Genomic DNA, 18,864 nt, shown 5'->3' on the forward strand with positions numbered 1-18,864 from the left:
CATGAATGCTAAAAAGCAAAGGCAGCATGCTATAGACAGAGCCAAGCGATCCCATAATCAACGGATCAGACCAAAGCTCCGCAGTCCTGCCACATCCAGTCGTGAATGGAGGTTATCCATTAAGCAACTAACAGCAGGAAGAGGCTCTATGAATATCCCCATCCTCAATGATGGTGGAGCCCAACATGTGAATGCAAAAGACAAAGCTGAAGTGTTTGCAACCATCTTCAGCCAGAAGTGCCGAGTGGATGATTCATATCGGCCTCCTCCTGAGGTCCCCACCACCACAGAGAACAGTCTTCAGCCAATTCGATTCACTCCACCTGATATCAAGAAATGGCTGAGCGCACTGGATACAGCAAAGGCTGTGGGACCCGACAACATCCCGGCTATCGTGCTGAAGACTTGTGCTCCAGAACTAGCTGCGCCTCTAGCCAAGCTGTTCCAGTACAGCTATAACACTGGCATCTATCCGACAATGTGGAAAACTGCCCAGGTATGTCCTGTCCACAAAGCAGGGCAAATCCAAACCGGCCAATTACTGCCCCATCAGTCTACTCTCAATCATCAGCAAAGTGATGGGAGGTGTCATCGACAGTGCTATCAAGCGGCACTTACTCATCAATAACCTCCTCACTGATGCCCAGTTTGAGTACCGCCAGGACCACTCGGCTCCAGACCTCATTACAGCCTTGGTCCAAACATGGACAAAAGAGGCTGAATTCCAGAGGTGAGGTGAGAGTGACTGCCCTTGACATCAAGGAAGCATTTGACTAAGTGCGGCATCAAGGAGCCCTAGTAAAACTGAAGTCAATGGGAATTGGGGGAAAAACTCTCCACTGGCTGGAGTCATACCTAGCACAAAGGAAGATGGTTGTGGTGGTCAATCATCACAGCCCCAGGACATCGCTGCAGGAGTTCCTCAGGGCAGTGCCCTAAGCCCAAACATCTTCAGCTGCTTCATCAATGACCTTCCCTCCATCATAAGGTCAGAAGTGGGGATGTTCACTGAAGACTGAAGTGTTCAGTGCCATTCACAACTCCTCAGATAATGAAGCAGTCCATGCCCGCATTAAGCAAGACCTGGACGACATTCATAGAAATATAGAAGATAGGAGCAGGAGTAGGCCATTCGGCCCCTCAAGCCTGCTCCGCCATTCAATGAGATCATGGCTGATCATCCAAATTCAGTACTCTGTCCCTGCCTTCTCCCCATATCCCTTGATCCCCTTAGCCTTAAGAAATATATCTAACTCCTTCTTGAATATACTTAATGAACTGGCCTCCACCGCCCTCTGTGGCAGAGAATTCCACAGGTTCACCACTCTCTGGGTGAAGAAATTCCTCATTTCAGTCCTAAATGGCTTACCCCTTATCCTTAGACTATGACCCCTGGTTCTGGACTCCCCGGCCATCAGAAACATCCTTCCTGCATCTAGTCTGTCCAGGCCTGACAGAATTTTATAGGTTTCGATGAGATCCCCTCTCAATCTTCTAAACTCCAGTGAGTATAAGCCCAATCGACACAATCTCTCCTCATACGTCATTCCTGCCATCCCAGGTATCAGCCTGGTGAATCTTCGCTGAACTCCTTCCATGGCAAGAACATCCTTCCTCAGGTAAGGTGAACAAAACTGCACACAATACTCAAGGTGTGGTTTCACCAAGGCCCTGTACAACTGCAGCAAGACATCTTTGTTCTTGTACTCGAACCCTCTTGCTATGAAGGCCAACATAACATTTGCCTTCTTAACCGCCTGCTGCACCTGCATGCTTACCTTCAGCGACTGGTGCACAAGAACACCCAGGTCTCTTTGCACTTCCCCTTCTCCCAACCTATTGCCATTCAAATAATAATCTGCCTTCCTGTTTTTGCCACCAAAGTAGATAACCTCACTTTTATCCACATTATAGTGCATTTGCCATGTTTCTGCCCAATCACCCAACCTGTCCAAATCGTACTGGAGTTTCACGACATCCTCCTCACAGCATACCCTCCCACCCAGCTTTGTGTCGTCTGCAAATTTGGAGATATTACATCCAATTCCCTCATCCAGATCATTAATATATATTGTGAACAGCTGGGGTCCTAGGACCGACCCTTGTGGTACCCCACTAGTCACTGCCTGCCACTCGGAAAACGACCAGTTTATTCCAACTCTTTGCTTTCTGTCCGCCAACCAGTTCTCTATCCAAGTCAATACCTTGCCCCCAATCACATGTGCCTTAATTTTGCACGCTAATCTCTTATGCAGGACCTTATCGAAAGCCTTCTGAAAGTCCAAATACACCACATCCACTAGTTCTCCCTTATCTATTTTACCAGTTACATCTTCAAAAAATTCCAGTAGATTAGTCAAGCATGATTTACCTTTTGTAAATCCATGTTGACTTTGTCCGATCCAGTCACTGCTTTCCAAGTGCTCTGCTATTGCACTTTTATAATGGACTCTAGCATTTTCCCCACTACCGATGTCAAGCTTACCGGTCTATAATTCCCCGCCTTTTCTCTACCACCTTTTTTTGAATAGTGGGGTAACATTAGCTACCCGCCAATCCATGGGTACTGTTCCAGAGTCTATCGAGTTCTGGAAGATGACCAGCAATGCATCTACTATTTCTAGGGCCACTTCCTTAAGTACCCTGGGATGTAGATTATCAGGCCCTGGGGATTTATCGGCCTTCAGTCCCATCAATTTTCCTAACACCATTTCCCTACAAATACTGATTTCTTTCAGTTCCACCCTTTCATCAGACCCTATGTTCCCCGGCATCTCTGGGAGGTTATTTGTGTCCTCCTTTGTGAAGGCAGAACCAAAATATGTATTTAGTTGGTCTGCCATTTCTTTGTTCCCCATTATAAATTCCCCCGATTCTGACTGCAAGGGACCTACGCTTGACTTCACCAATCTTTTTCTCTTCACATATCTATAAAAGCTTTTACAGTCAGTTTTTATGTTCCCTGCAAGCTTACTCTCATATTCTATTTTCCCTTTCTTAATGAATCCTTTTGTCCTCCTTTGTTGAATCTTAAACTGCTCCCAATCCTCAGGATTATTGCTTTTTCTGGCCAATTTATATGCCCTCTCCTTGGACCTTATGCTATCTCTAATTTCCCTTGTTAGCCACGGTTGGGTCACCGTTTTTGTTTTATTTTTATGCCAAACTGGGATGAACAAATTCTGTAGTTCATCCACTCGGTCTTTGAATGTTTGCCATTGCCTATCCACCGTCAACCCTTTGAGTGCCATTCCCCAATCAATCCTACCCAACTCGCTACTCAGACCATCGTAGTTTCCTTTATTTAAATTGAGGACCCTAGTCTCCGAGTCAACTACTTCATTCTCCATCTTAATGAAGAATTCGATCATATTATGATCGCTCCGACCCAAGGGGCCTCGTACAAGATTGCTAATTAATCCTTTCTCATTACATAATACCCAGTCTAAGATGGCCTGCTCTCTGGTTGGTTCCTCGACATATTGGTCCAGGAAACCATCCTGTAAACACTCCAGGAATTCCTCCTCCACAGTATTGTTACTAATTTGGTTGGCCCAATCTATATGTAGATTAAAGTCACCCATGATGACTGCTGTGCCCTTATTGCACGCTTCTTCAATTTCCCTTTTAATGCCATCCCCAACCTCCGCCTTACTGTTCGGAGGTCTATAAACCACTCCCACTAACGCTTTTTCCCCTTAGTATTTCTCAATTCTACCCATACAGATTCCACCTCATCAGAGCTAATATCCTTCATTACAATTGTGTTAATCCCTTCTTTAACCAGTAATGCTACCCCACCTCCCTTTCCTTTTTGCCCATCTTTCCTGAATATCGAATACCCCTGGATGTTGAGTTCCCAGTCCTAGCCTTCCTTGAGCCACGTTTCCGTAATCCCAACCAAATCGTATTTGTTTACTTCTATTTGCACAGCCAATTCATCCACCTTATTACAAATGCTCCTCACATTAAGACACAAAGCCTTCAGGCTTGTTTTTTTAACGCTCTTAGACCTATTAGAATTATTATTTACTGTGGCCATGTTTGATTTAAACCGTTGATTTCTCTGACTGCCACTTTTGTTTTTCTCCTTCCTATCTTTTGCTTTTATCCTCGTTTCCCTTTCCTCTGTTCCCCTGCTCAGGTTCCCAACCCCCTGCCATTTTAGTTTAAACCCTCCCCCACAGCACTAGCAAACACTCCCCCTAGGACATCGGTTCCAGCCCTGCCCAGGTGCAAACCGTCCGGTTTGAACTGGTCCCACCTCCCCCAGAACCGGTTCCAATGTCCCAGGAACTTGAATCCCTCCCCCTGGCACCATTCCTCTAGCCACGTATTCATCTGAAGTATCCTTCTGTTTCTACTCTGACTAGCACGTGGCACTGGTAGCAATCCTGAGATTACTACCTTTGAGGTCCTGTTTTTTAATTTATCTCCTAACTCCCTATATTCCGCTTTTAGGACCTCATCCCGCTTTTTACCTATATCGTTGGTGCCGTTATGCACCATGACAACTGGCTGTTCACCCTCCCCTTCCAAGATGTTCTGCAGCCGCTCGGAGACATCCTTGACCCTTGCACCAGGGAGGCAACACACCATCCTGGAATCTTGTTTGCGGCCGCAGAAACGCCTATCTATTCCCCTTACAATTGAATCCCTTATTACTATAGCTTTACCCCTCTTTTTCCTCCCATTCTGTGCAGCAGAGCCACCCCTGGTGCCAGGAAGTTGGCTGCTGCTGCCTTCCTCTGATAAGCCATCCCCCCTAACAGTACTCAAAGTGGTGTATCTGTTGGAGAGGGGGATGGCCACAGGGGACCCCTGCACTACCTGCCTGCGCCTAGTACTCTGCCTGTTGGTCACCCGTTCCCTTTCTTCCTGTCCAACCTCTACCTGCGGTGTGTCCAACTCCGTGAATGTGCTATTCACGATGTCCTGAGCATCGTGAACGCTCCAGTATGTATCCAATCGCAGCTCCAGCGCCGCAATGCGGTCTGTCAGTAGCTGCAGCTGGATGCACTTCCTGCACATGTAGTTGTCAGGGACACAGGAAGTGTCCCTGAGTTCCCAAATTTCGCAGGAGGAGCAGATTACGGGGCCCGGCTGTCCTGCCATGACTTACCCTTTAATTAATTGAATTTAAATTAAATCAATCAATCCCACTAATTACACTACAGTTAACTGGTTTACCAACAGTCCCTGCTACACTAGAGAGACCTTAGAAACTATAAACCAGAGTTAAAGTTTAAAAAAAAGAGAAATACTCACCAACCAATCACTTACCTGCTTCCTGGTGACGTCACACTTTGATTACTTTTTACCTCTCTCCCCTGCTGTTGAATTGGTACGCCTCGCCTCGCTCCTCCTTTTAAACTTGCCGCACTGCTTGTACCTCACGCAGGTCCGCTCTGGTCGGGCGTCGCTGCTCACTCCACTCCCAGGTCAGCCGCTTGGGCTGATAAGTGGCAGGTAACATTCGCGCCACACAAGTGCCAGGCAATGACTATCTCCAACAAGCGAGCATCTAACCACCGCCCCTTGACATTCAACGGCATTACCATCACTGAATCCCCCACCATCAGCATCCTGGGGGTCACCATTGACCAGAAACTTAACTGGACCAGCCACATAAATACTGTGGCGACAAGAGCAGATCAAAGGCTGGATATTCTGCATCGGGTGTCTCACCTCCTGACTCCCCAAAGCCTTTCCACCATCGACAAGGCACAAGTCAGGAATGTGATGGAATACTCTCCACTTGCCTGGATGAGTGCAGCTCCAACAACACTCAAGAAGCTCGACACCATCCAAGACAACGCAGCCCTCTTGATTGGCACCCCATCCACCACCGGCGTACCGTGGCTGCAGTGTGTACCATCTACAAGATGCTCTGCAGCAACTCGCCAAGGCTTCTTCGGTAGCACCTCCCAAACCCGCAACCTCTTCCACCTAGAAGGACAAGGGCAGCAGGCGCATGGGAACACCACCACCTCCAAGTTCCCCTCCAAGTCACACACCATCCTGACTTGGAAGTATATCGGCGATCTTTCATCGTCGCTGGGTCAAAATCCTGGAACTCCCTCCCTAACAGCACTGTGGGAGTACCTTCACCACACGGACTGCAGTGGTTCACAAAGGCAGCTCACCACCACCTTCTCAAGGACAACTAGGGATGGGCAATAAATGCTGGCCTTGCCAGCGACGCCCACATCCCATAAAGGAATTAAAATAAATGTTTTTTTTAAACACCTTATCAACCTGCCCTGCCACCTTTAAGGATTTGTGTATATGAACACAAAGGTCTCGCTGCTCATCAACACTTTGAAATTATGTCATTTGTAGTGTCCTGGCTTTCTATATTAGTCCTCCAAAAGTGCATCATTTCACACTTCTGTGCATTGAACTCCATCTGCCATGCTTCTGCCCATTTCACCATCCTGTGTCAGCCTGAAGTTTATAACTATCCTCATCATTATCTAATATGTTGCCAAATTTCGCATCATCTACAAAGTTTATAATGCTGCTCCCTACACCTAGGTCGTTTATAAAAAGTAAAAAAAAAAGAGTAATGGACCCAAAACTGACCCTTGGGGAACACCACAGAAAAGAGAGTGTAGAAATAAATGGGTCATTTTCATGTTGACAAGCTGTAACTAGTGCGGTACCGCAAGGATCAGTGCTTGGGGCTTAGCTATTCACAATCTAGATCAATGATTTGGAGGAGGGGACCAAATGTAATATATCCAAGTTTGCTGGTGATACAAAGCTGGGTGGGAATGTAAGTTGTGACCCGTGACCTCTTCCACCTAGAAGGACAAGGGCAACAGGCGCACGGGAGCGCCACCACCTCCAAGTTCCCCTCCAAGTCACACACCAGCCTGACTTAGAAGTATATCGCCGATACTTCATCACTGGGTCAAAATCCTGGAACTCCCTCCCTAACAGCACTGTGGGAGTAACTTCACCACACGGACTGCAGCGGTTCAAAAAGGCGGCTCACCGCCACCTTCTCGAGGGCAATTGGAGATGGGCAATAAATGCTGGCCTTGCCAGAGACACCTACATCCCATAAAAAAAACGAATGTTTAAAAAAAGGATGCAAAGAGGCTTCAAGGGGATATAGACAGACTAATTGAGTGGGCAAGAACATGGCAAATGGAATATAATGTGGAGAAATATGAAGTTATCCACTTTGGTAGGAAAAACAGAAAAGATTGGGAAATGTTGGTGTTCAGAGGGACCTAGTACACGAATCACTGAAAGTTAACATGCAGGTACAACAAGCAATTAGGAAAGCAAATGGTATTTTGGCTTTTATTACAAGAGGATTTGAGTATAAGAGTAAAGGTGTCTTACTGCAATTATATAAGGCCCTGGTGAGACCACACCAAGAGTATTGTGTACAGTTTTGGTCTCCTTACCGAAGGAAGGATATACTTGCCATAGAGGGAGTCCAATGAAGGTTCACCTGACTGGTTCCTGGGATGGGGGGAGTGTCCTATGAGGAGAGATTGAATAGACTGGACCGATATTCTCCAGAGATTAGAAGAATGAGAGGTGATCTCATTGAAACATACAAAATTGTTACAGGGCTTGACAGGGTAGATGCAGGGAAGTTGTTTCCCCTGGCTGGGGAGTCTAGAACCAGGGGTCACAGTCTCAGAATAAGGGGTCGACCACTTAGGACTGAGATGAGGAGAAATTTCTTCACTCAGAGGGTGGTGAATCTTTATGTAAGGTTCGAAAATTTCTGCACAACCCCAGAACACAAGGAAAGTCATTTTTAAAATGATTTTTGGGAACATCACAGAATAAATCTGTAAAAGTGTGGTTTGGCCAAACAGACGATTTCAAAGAGTTGATTAAGGAAGAGACTTTTGGACTGTTTTTAAAAAAAGGTTATTGGGCAAAAGGGATTTAAAATAAAAATCCCAGGAAGTTTGGCTGGTTTAAAAGACATGTTCAGGCTTGCAAAAGGCTGGAACAATGGGGAGGCGGGGTGGGCCCCCAAGGTTTGGATATTGGACTGTCTAAGGAATGTCCAGGGCCACCCCAATTTTACATAAGGACAATGAAGCCTGTTTTCCCGCTGAGAATTCGCAGAACCAGATATCAAATAAACAGGACATGTCCCCAGGAATACAAAGGAAGGAACGTTAGCCCTACAGGTTACTGATATGCCATCAATGACTCAAAGACAAGGATTCAACTGAAGGCTTTTAATCACTAAGAACATTGCAGCATTACAGGTCTTCTCACATCGGGTTCATCTGGTAGGAATGACTCATACAGCTTTTGAGACCTTTATATGGCAAAAGACAGGAGCGTAGCCAATACACACAATGGGAACAAAAGGGGGCGGTTCACACAATACAAGCAGGTAAAACACATGGGCTGATGAAGGCATATATTTCATCACAGTTACCACAAACAAACCACAGTCCAAAGTCAATTTAAAGAGATTAACAAACGTTTTGCATTTTAAAACTGGTTTCAAGGCAATCCTGAAACCAGTTAAAGGCCGATTAAGTTTGGATGAGCCATCCCCAAAGCAGGTTAAAGTTTTAAAACACATTAAAATTAATGAGCCCGCCAAATTTAACAAAAGATACCCGAGATTTGGCGGTCAGATAAGCCAGGCCCCAAATTAGTATAATTGAGGCCTGCCTTTTGAGTTGAACAGTCAAGACAAAGACACAAAAGACCCTAAAACTAGCCCTATCCAAAGAAAATTGGGTACTTACTCAATAGATCCAACAGCGCGACTAACCGCATCTGCAAACAAACCAAAACTGAAGACCCAACGCAGGTGCAGTCTTGTGCCACGTCTGAGGTACGGCAGGCCCCAAACCGTCACAACTAAAGAGAACCCCGAAATCGCGAACCTCTACAGCCTGTCAAGGAAGTCGTTTTGGTGAGCATTTCCTGGTCCTCTGGATTCCAGCCTAGCTAGTGTACTGGGGTTGGGAGGGTAAGGGTTTCTGTGTATTGTAATTCTCCCTCACTTATTTCTGAGTGTTCCCCACCCTTTTAAAGTATAAGTTTTTGAAATAAAGAGTAGATTGCCTTTCAAAAGCTAGGCTTTATTAACCTTAAAAAACCAGCAAGTACATGTTGAGCACCCAGTCTCAACCAAACTGCAGAGAACTGAATTTAAGATGGCCACCACAGGTCACATGGAATCAACTAACCAATAAGTTTACAGCATATATCTCAAGGCAGGAAAACAGGCAACCAATTACAATGCTTCTTATAAAACAAGAATAATCACCACAGTTTTATTGTATTGTCTCAAAATAAAGATCTGAATTCTTTTGACTAACCCAGGTGTCTGTTGCAAGTTTATTACAGCCCCCAAATACGTCCAAAGTCCAGAACAAAAAGGGAGTGGGAGCGATTCGAACTGCTCAAAGGAGTCAGAGGTGAAGCTGACAAATGCCACCCACACACCACCCCTTACATTTAGAATTCTTTACCCCAGAGGGCTGTGGAGGCTCAGTCGTTGAGTATATTCAAGACAGAGATCGATAGGTTTTTGGATATTAAGGGAATCAAGGGATATGGAGATAGTGCGGGAAAGTGGAGTTGAGGTAGAAGATCAGCCATGATCTTAATGAATGGCTGACTCCTGCTCCTATTTCTTATGTTATGTTCACTGCAAACCGCCTGCAAGTTTGAAAAACTTCCATCCACCACCACCCTCTGCTTCCTGTCACTGAGCCAATTCCATATATATACCACTTCCCCTTAATTCCATGGGCTTCCACCTTCTTAACAAGCCCCGTTTGGCACTTTGTTGAATGCCTTCCGAAAGTCCATATATACAACATCTAGTGCACTACCTTGATCAACCTTCTCTGTTATCTCATCAAAAAATTCAATCAAGTTTGTCGGACATAAATTGCCTTTAACAAATCCCTGCTGACTCTCCTCGATTAACCCATGCCTTTCCAAATAAAAGTTTATTTTGTCCCTGATAATGGTTTCCAATAACTTCGCCACCATCGATGTTAGGCTGACTGGCCTGTAGTTTCCTGGTTTATCCCTCTCCCCTTTCTTGAATAGTGCTATAACATTAGCAACCCTCCAGTGCTCTGGCACTGCTCCTGTAACCAATGAGGATTGAAAGATAATAAAAATAGAAAATGCTTCTTTCAGAAACCTTGGATGCATTCCATCCGGACCAGGTGACTTACCAACTTTCAGCAATGCTAATATTATTACATCTTCCCCATCTATTACTATCCTGTCCATAACTTCCCTCTCCTCATTTAGTGTAACCTTCACATCATCCATTTCCTTGGTGAAGACAGATGCAAAGTACCTATTTAATACTTTAGCCTTGTCCTCTGCCTCTACATGAAGATTTCCACTTGGGTCCTTAATAGGCCCAACTTGTTCCCTAGCTAACCTCTTATACTTTATATGTCTATAAAATGTTTTATACTGCTGGCTAATCTTTTCTCGTAATCGCTCTTTGCCTCCCGTATTAACTTGTACAATTCCCTCCTGTACATTCCATAATCTTCCTGGTTATTAACTGAATCTTGCTCCTGACATTTGTCAGAAGTCTCCAATGTCCTGTTTTATTTTAACTTTTATTTCCTGTGTCATCCAGGGCATATTAGCTTTGGATGCTCTACCTTTCCCCTTCAAAAAGGAATGTGCCCAGTTTGTATCTGAGCTATCTGTTCCCTGAATGCCTTCCGTTGCGCCATTACTGCTTCAACCTGCAGTCGCCTTTTCCAATCTACCTGTGCAAGCTTCCTTCTTAAGGATGGAATCTGGAACAGTACCCATGGATTGGAGGGTAGCTAATGTTACCCCACTATTCAAAAAAGGTGGTAGCGAGAAAACGGGGAATTACAGACCGGTAAGCCTGACATCGGTAGTGGGGAAAATGCTAGAGTCCATTATAAAAGATGTAATAGCAGAGCATTTGGAAAACAGCGACAGGATCGGACAAAGTCAACATGGATTTACAAAAGGTAAATCGTGCTTGGCTAATCCACTGGAATTTTTTGAGGATGTAACTGGTAAAATAGATAAGGGAGAACCAGTGGATGTGGTGTATTTGGACTTTCAGGCGGCTTTCGATAAGGTCCCGCATAAGAGATTAGCGTGTAAAGTTAAGGCGCATGGGATTGGGGGCAAGGTATTGACTTGGATAGAGAACTGGTTGGCAGACAGAAAGCAAAGAGTTGGAATAAACGGGTCTTTTTCCGAGTGGCAGGCAGTGACTAGTGGGGTACCGCAGGGATCGGTCCTTGGACCCCAGCTATTCACAATATATATTAATGATCTAGGCAAGGGAACTAGATGTAATATCTCCAAGTTTGCAGATGACACAAAGCTGGGTGGGCGTGTGTGCTGTGAGGAGGATGCCGAGAAACTCCAGGATGATTTGGACAGGTTGGGTGATTGGGCAGAAGCATGGCAGATGCAATATAACGTGGATAAATGTGAGGTTATCCACTTTGGTGGCAAAAACAAGGCAGCAGATTATTATCTGAATGGCAATAGATTGGAAGAAGGGGAAGTGCAACGAGACCTGGGTGTCCTTGTGCACCAGTCGCTGAAGGCAAGCATGCAGGTGCAGCAGGCGATTAAGAAGGCAAATGGTATGTTGGCCTTCGTAGCGAGAGGGTTTCAGTACAGGAACAAGGATGCCTTGCTGCAGTTGTACAGGGCCTTGGGGAGACCACATCTTGCGTATTGTGTGCAGTTTTGGTCACCTTATCTGAGGAAGGATGTTATTGCCATGGAAGGAGTTCAGCGAAGATTCACCAGGCTGATACTTGGGATGGCAGGAATGGCGTATGAGGAGAGATTGGGTCGATTGGGCTTATACTCGCTGGAGTTTAGAAGAATGAGAGGGGATCTCATTGAAACTTATAAAATTATAACAGGACTAGACAGAGTAGATGCAGGAAGGATGTTCCCGATGGCAGGGGAGTCCAGAACCAGGGGTCACAGTCTAAGGATAAGGGGTAAGCCATTTAGGACAGAGATGAGGAGGAATTTCTTCACCCAGAGAGTGGTGAACCTGTGGAATTCTCTACCACAGAAGGCAGTAAAGGCCAATTCATTAAATATATTCAAGAAGGAGTTGGATATATTCCTTAAGGCTAAAGGGATCAAGGGATATGGGGAGAAAGCAGGGACAGGGTACTGAATTTGGATGATCAGCCATGATCTCATTGAATGGCGGAGCAGGCTCGAGGGGCCGAATGGCCTACTCCTGCTCCTATCTTCTATGTTTCTATTTTTAAAATCACTGAAATTAGCTCTTCCCCAGTTGAGCATTTTTACCTTGGATATTTTCCGGTCTCTTTCCATAATTACTCTCAACCAAATTGTGCTGTGTTCACTGTAAGCAAGATGATCTCCTACTGTAACTTGCCCTGCTTCATTTCACAGAACCAGAACCAATACTGCTTCCTTCCTTGTTGGACTGGAGACATATTAATTGATCGAGAATGTTCTCCTGGTACAGATGTCAGAGATTCCTCTCTTTCCCTACCCTTAGCTGTTGTGTCTGTCAGTAGTAATACACAAGACTGCAGGAGAACAGTACAACAGGTGTTTACTCAACGTGGCTCACTCTGAAACTGCCTGTACAGATTACTACTCAGTGCTATATACAGGTGTGGTCACTGCCGGTACTACAGTATACATGAGCTGTAGAAAGTAGTTCCCCCCTTAAAAGGTACATACATTACAATTCCTCCTCTTTTAGATTACCATAACACTCATTTAACAATTAAATATCAAACTAATTACAATTAACACATTTAACATACAACGTTAGCTGAAAATAGTCCATTTATATATTCAGTCTTTGGGGAGGCTTCCTGATCCTTTCTGGATAGCGCCTTTCCCGAGTGTCTCGCTCTTGGTGCGGAGGCGATTCTGGCACCCTGTCGTCGGTTGGGTCATCAGCTTCCGATGCTACGGTTTCTGGGGTAGATGCGACCTGTACGTCGGGTTCCTCACCAGGTACGTATGGGCGAGGCATGGGGTTGACTTGTTCCTGTGACTCTAGGATCTGGTCAGCATGGCGTCTCACGATGTTCTCCCCAACGTCCACTGTGTACATTAGTGGGCCCTGCCGTGTGCATATCGTTCCTGGCTACCATTTTTCTGTTAGGTAGCCACGGGCCAAGACTGATTGCCCGACATTGAAGCTCCTTGTTGGCTTCTCATGGATGTGCTGGAATTGCTTACTCTCAACATCTCTTTGTAAGTTTGGTCTGAGCAAATCTAGGCAAGATCTTAACCTTCGGTTAAAGAACATCATGGCCGGGGCCTGGTTGGTGACTGCATGTGTCGCATTCCGGTAGGCGAACAGGAAATTGTCCACCTTATGCTGCAGTGGAATGTTGTCATTGTACATAGCCTTTATTGCCTTCCTAAAGGTTTGTACGAACCTCTCAGCCAATCCATTTGTGGCTGGATGATACGGGGCGGATGTGTAATGCCTTACCCCATTCTTCTGCATAAACCTCCGGAACTCTTCGGACACAAACTGTGGTCCGTTATCGGAGCAAATCTGTTCTGGCAAGCCGTTCCTGGCAAAAATGGTCCGTAGGACTGCAATAGTTTTCTCCGTGGTGGTGGAGGACATTTTGATGACCTCAGGCCAGTTCGAGAGCGCATCCACGGCTATTAAAAACATTGAGTCCATGAATGGACCAGCAAAATCAATATGCACCCGTTGCCATGGAGATGAGGGCCACTCCCATGGGTGTAGAGGGGCATGTGGTGGTGCATTTTGGACTTTCTGGCATCCTGAGCAGCTCTTGGTCAGGTCCTCGATTTGTTTATCGATTCCCGGCCACCCCACACAAGCCCCGGCAAGGCTTTTCATTTTTACCCCTCCCAGATGACCCTCATGAAGCTCATTGAGCACTCTATCCCTTAACTTGGGTGGAATTACCACTCGGGATCCACACATCAAGGTCCCCCGGCACACTGACAGCTGTTCTCTTCTTGTCGAGAATGCTGGCAACAGTGAGTCGCCATGTGCTGGCCATCCCTTCACCGTCAAATCATATACCCGAGACAGTGTCGGGTCATTTCGGGTCTCCTTTTCTATACGAGCGTTAGTTACCGGTAGGTATTCAACTATAGTGGAATGAAATATTTCGACAGGATCCACTGCTGGTGCTTCCTCCGCAGTAGGCAGTGGCAGGTGTGAAAGCCCATCAGCATTTCCATGCTGTTTCGTGCCCTTATATTCAATCTCATAGTGATGCGCCCTTAGAAAGAGTGACCATCTTTGTAGTCGTTGCGCAGTCAAAACCGGAACACCCTTCTTTGGATTAAAAATGGAGACAAGAGGCTGGTGGTCAGTCAGCAAGGTGAATTTCTGCCCGTGCAGATTGTGATTGAACTTTTTCACTCCCCACACTAGGCTGAGGGCCTCCGTCAATCTGGGCATAGTTACGCTCGGCTGAGGTTAGTGATCGTGACGCAAAGGCTATTGGCCTCTCTGAACCATCCGAGAATTTGTGCGACAGCACCGCTCCAATGCCATAGGGTGACGCATCACACGCCAACCGAATTGGTAGTGCTGGGTTGAAATGGGCCAATACCTCTTTCGATGTGATTAGTGTTTTGCTCTTCTGGAAAGCTCGTTCACATTCGTCACTCCACTTCCATGGCACTCCAGTTTGCAGCAGGGTGTCCAGTGGGTGTAGCATTGTAGACAAATTTGGCAAGAAATTATGGTAGTAGTTTACCAGCCCGAGGAACGACCTCAGTTGTGACACGTTTTCCGGTGCTGGAGCCTTGACTACTGCCTCAATCTTTTCTGGGGACTTATCTAACCCCTCTTTATCGATAACGTGGCCACAACACGAGATCTGTTTTTTAAAAAACTCGCATTTGTGGCGGTTAGCTCGGAGCCCATATTCCTTCAATCTAGTGAGCACCTGCTCCAGGTTGGCGAGGTGATCACTGTCACTTTCGCCCGTGACCAGGATGTCGTCCAAATAACACTGGGTCCCTGGGATCCCTTGCAGGAATTGCTCCATTGCCCTTTGCCAAATAGCCGGGGCTGATGCTACCCCGAATACCAGCCGGTTGTACTGGTAGAGACCTTTATGGGTGTTGATTGTAAGGTATTTTTTTGATGCTTCTTCTACCTCCATTTGCAGATACGCCTGGGCCAGATCAATCTTAGTGAAGCGTTTCCCTCCAGATAGCGAGGCGAAAATATCTTCAATCCGCGGAAGTGGATATTGCACGGTGTGAAGGACCGGGTTCGCTGTTACCTTAAAGTCCCCACAGATGCGAACCTTCCTTGGTTCTCCAAGCGTGCTGCTCAACGACTTTTTCATCACAGGGACGATAGGTGTAGCCCACTCGCTCCAGTCTACCTTGGACAGTACTCCTGAACGTTCCAAACTCTCCAGCTCTGCTTCGACGGCTGGGCGGATCGCATAAGGTACCGGTCTGGCCTTAAAAAATTTTGGGCTTGCGTTTTCTTCGATTTTAATTGTTGTGGTCATGCCTTTTAGTGTTCCGAGTCCTTGCTGGAACACTTCTTGCGCGTCGGTTAGGATCTTTGACAGTCGCCCAGGTGCGACGTCGTCATCCTTTTTGGCAGCCACAGTCAGTGCCTGTATGGAATGCCAATCCAGCTGTATTTTCCGGATCCATTCACGCCCCAGTAATGGTGGTCCTCCATCTTGCAATACATACAGGTCTAGTTTTGGTGTTTCCTTACCGTTATATATAATGGTCACCCTTATTTTTCCTTTGGGGTAGACTTGTTGCCCCGTGTAAGTCTTCAAAATAATTTGTGTATCTCTCAAGGGTATGTGTGAGAATAGCCGCTCGTAGTCCCGTCGGTTTATGACAGTTAGGGCTGATCCTGTGTCCAATTCCATTTTTACCTGGACTCCTGCTATCTTGCGAGTGACCCAAATGGTTCGGTGATCCTCCGTTTTGATCACATTATGTAGTTTCAGACAACTCAGCTCCCTGTTTTCGGAGTCGGTATCACTCTTTTGTTCGTCTGAACTATTCTCTGTCACCTTGTGTACCTTCTTGTACTTTTCTTTTGGAGATTTCTTATTGCTGGTTTTCTTTCCCGACCTGCAGACTCGTGCTATGTGTCCTACTTTTCCACACTGTCTGCACACTTTGTCTTTGAACCAGCAATCATTGTGGTCGTGTGTTGTTCTGCCACAGCGATAGCACTTCTCTGTTCTGTATGACATTTCGTTTGTGCCATATTCTTGCGGTCTCTGTTGTATCTCTGCAGCGCCCCGTGCTGCTGCTTCATATGATACCGCAATGCTGAAAGCCTTGTCGAGCGTAAGGTCCTTTTCAGATAAAGGCTGTTTCTGGGTTCCTTCACTTTGAAGCCCACACACAAACTTATCCTTTAAGGTATCTGCCAGTCCCGTTCCAAACTGGCAGTGTTTCGATAGTTTGCGCAGTTCTGTTAAATATTCAGCATTGCTTTCATCCTTATGCTGGTTCCGTTTGTGAAACTTGAATCTTTCTGCTATCAGCAGCGATGTGGGGTTTAAATGTTCCTGTAGTATCATCACTATGTCTCCAAAACTCTTTTCCACTGGCTTCGCTGGGGTTACTAGATTTCATAATAAGCCATACGTCTTTGCACCCATTAAATTTAACAATACCGGCGCTTTCTTGTCATCTGACACCTCATTTGCCTTGCAGTATACCTCTATTCGTTCGACATATGTAGTCCAATCTTCGACTTCATTGTCAAATGCAGTGATACTGCCACTCTTCGGCATTTTGGGTGTAGCTTAAAATGGCGTCTCCCGCGCTTTCCTTCCTCCCCCGCTGCTGCCAACGCCGCTCTCGGCGGTCCTCGTGGCAATGGCGGCACCCTGTAGGTTTTGCACGCTTCTCCTGCGCTGCTGCCAACGCCGCTCTCGGTGGTCCTCGTGGCAATGGCGGCGCCTCGCGGGTTTCTGCGCATCTCTCTCCCTCTCGACGCTGCTCGGCCCCTGAACACCGGCTGCGCTCTGTGCGCTCTGCCCTCTCTCTCTCCCGTCGACGCTGCTCGGCCCTTTGCTGTGCCGCTCGGTCGGGCTCTAGCCCGCCGCTGTCCAGGAAGGGTCTGCGCACTACCTGTTGCCAGCCCATTTCGCTGGACCACCGCGACTGGAAAGCCAAGCCTGGCTCTCAACAGCCTCCCCCGCAATTCTCGAGTCTCTGCTGGATGACTGGGCGGTTGCCCGTGGTCGACGCCCGTGTCTCTGGCCTTGACCTCCAATCTACTGGTCTCCAGGAACGAATCCCTGGGAGGTGATGCAGAGTTGCAGGTAGGATCGAATCTGCCTCGTCGCCAATGTTGTGTCTGTCAGTAGTAAGACACAAGACTGCAGGAGAACGGTACAACAGGTGTTTACTCAACGTGGCTCACTCTGGAACTGCCTGTACAGATTACTACTCAGTGCTATATACAGGTGTGGTCACTGCCGGTACTACAGTATACATGAGCTGTAAAAAGTAGTTCCCCCCTTAAAAAGGTATTTACATTACATTAGCATTATGTATTTCCCAGTCTGTATTAGAGTAATTAAAGTTTCCTAAACATTACTACTCTATTTTTGTTAAACGCTTTTGAAATTTGCCAAAATATTTGCTCATCTATCTCCTCACTGTTTGGTGCTCCATAAAAAACTTCCAACAATGTAACAGCTCCCCCGCTGTCCGTTAACTCAAGCCAAATAGATTCAGTCCTCGAACCATCTGGTAGATCCTTTCTATTTAAAACTGTAAAATCATCCTCAATCAATATTTACCACGGCCGCCCCACCACCCCGCTCTCCTCTTTGTCCTTCTCTATCGCTCCTGAATACTTGATAACCAAGAATATGAAGAACCCTTCCCTGGCCTTGTTTGAGCCATGTCTCTGTTAATGCAACCACGTCATATTCTCATGGGGCAACCTGTGCCTGCAGCACAGCGACCCTATTAGTCACAGTACGGACATTGTCGTACATACAATTTAATACACTCCTTTGTCACTTTTGCTATTTTCCTCCATCTGGTCCCTGTAATTTTTGGGGATATTTCTAATTGTACTGCTGTTTATATCTCTCTGTCCTCATTGCTGCTCCCTTCTGGTTCCCCCTCCCCCCTCCACTAAAACAGCACTGAAGAATTTCAGTCATACTTATTATCCCAAAGTGCAATTTCATGGCCAGTTTTATCACCATGACATTTTCATACATGCCTGACACAATCTCCGTTATCACTGCACATTCGATATTAGAGAACTGTGAAAATAATAAGGCATGACTATAATATCAAAACACACATTGGCAATCCTCCCAGTGCCGAGAGAAATAACCTTGTTTCTAGCACTGGAGTGGTTAATAATGAATAACTTGTTGACCTTCATCCTTTACTTAATTTAAGGGTTTTTCAACTTTTGCCGTGTGGGAGAACTGCAAATATTGACAGTCCAGGGGAGCCCCTATCTTAAATTCCCAAAGGCATTTATCACGTATCTAAAGAGAAAACCGTAGTTACATTACAAAATCTGTTCTTTGTTTGTTAGTGTGAAGCAACAGAGCGGACATGGTAGTACATAGAATTACATGGAAGTTACAGCACAGAAACAGGCCCAACTGGTTTATGCTCCACATGAGCCTCCTCCCACCCTCTTCATCTCACCCAATCAGGGTTGGTAAGTCTAACCCAATCTAGAAAATACACCAATCTGATGACCATGTGGATTCATAGGAACATTAGGAGGCCATTCAGCCCCTCGAGCCTGCTCCACCATTCAATTAAAACATGGTTGATCTGAAATTCAACTCCACTTACCCACCTTTGCTCCATATCCCTTGATACCCTAGTTCCCAC

General features: G+C 46.1%; 1 protein-coding gene across 2 annotated transcripts in view; it reads right to left on the reverse strand.

Moving 5' to 3' along the window:
• shank2b (SH3 and multiple ankyrin repeat domains 2b) overlaps positions 1 to 18,864 on the reverse strand; it is a 1,331,733-nt gene that overhangs the window by 1,268,415 nt on the left and 44,454 nt on the right. The gene's annotated exons all lie outside the window — the stretch shown is intronic.

The sequence above is a fragment of the Somniosus microcephalus genome, chromosome 15 (genome assembly GCF_052327205.1).
Source record: "Somniosus microcephalus isolate GS21.2 chromosome 15, FLI_Smic_1.0, whole genome shotgun sequence".
NCBI lineage: Eukaryota > Metazoa > Chordata > Chondrichthyes > Squaliformes > Somniosidae > Somniosus > Somniosus microcephalus.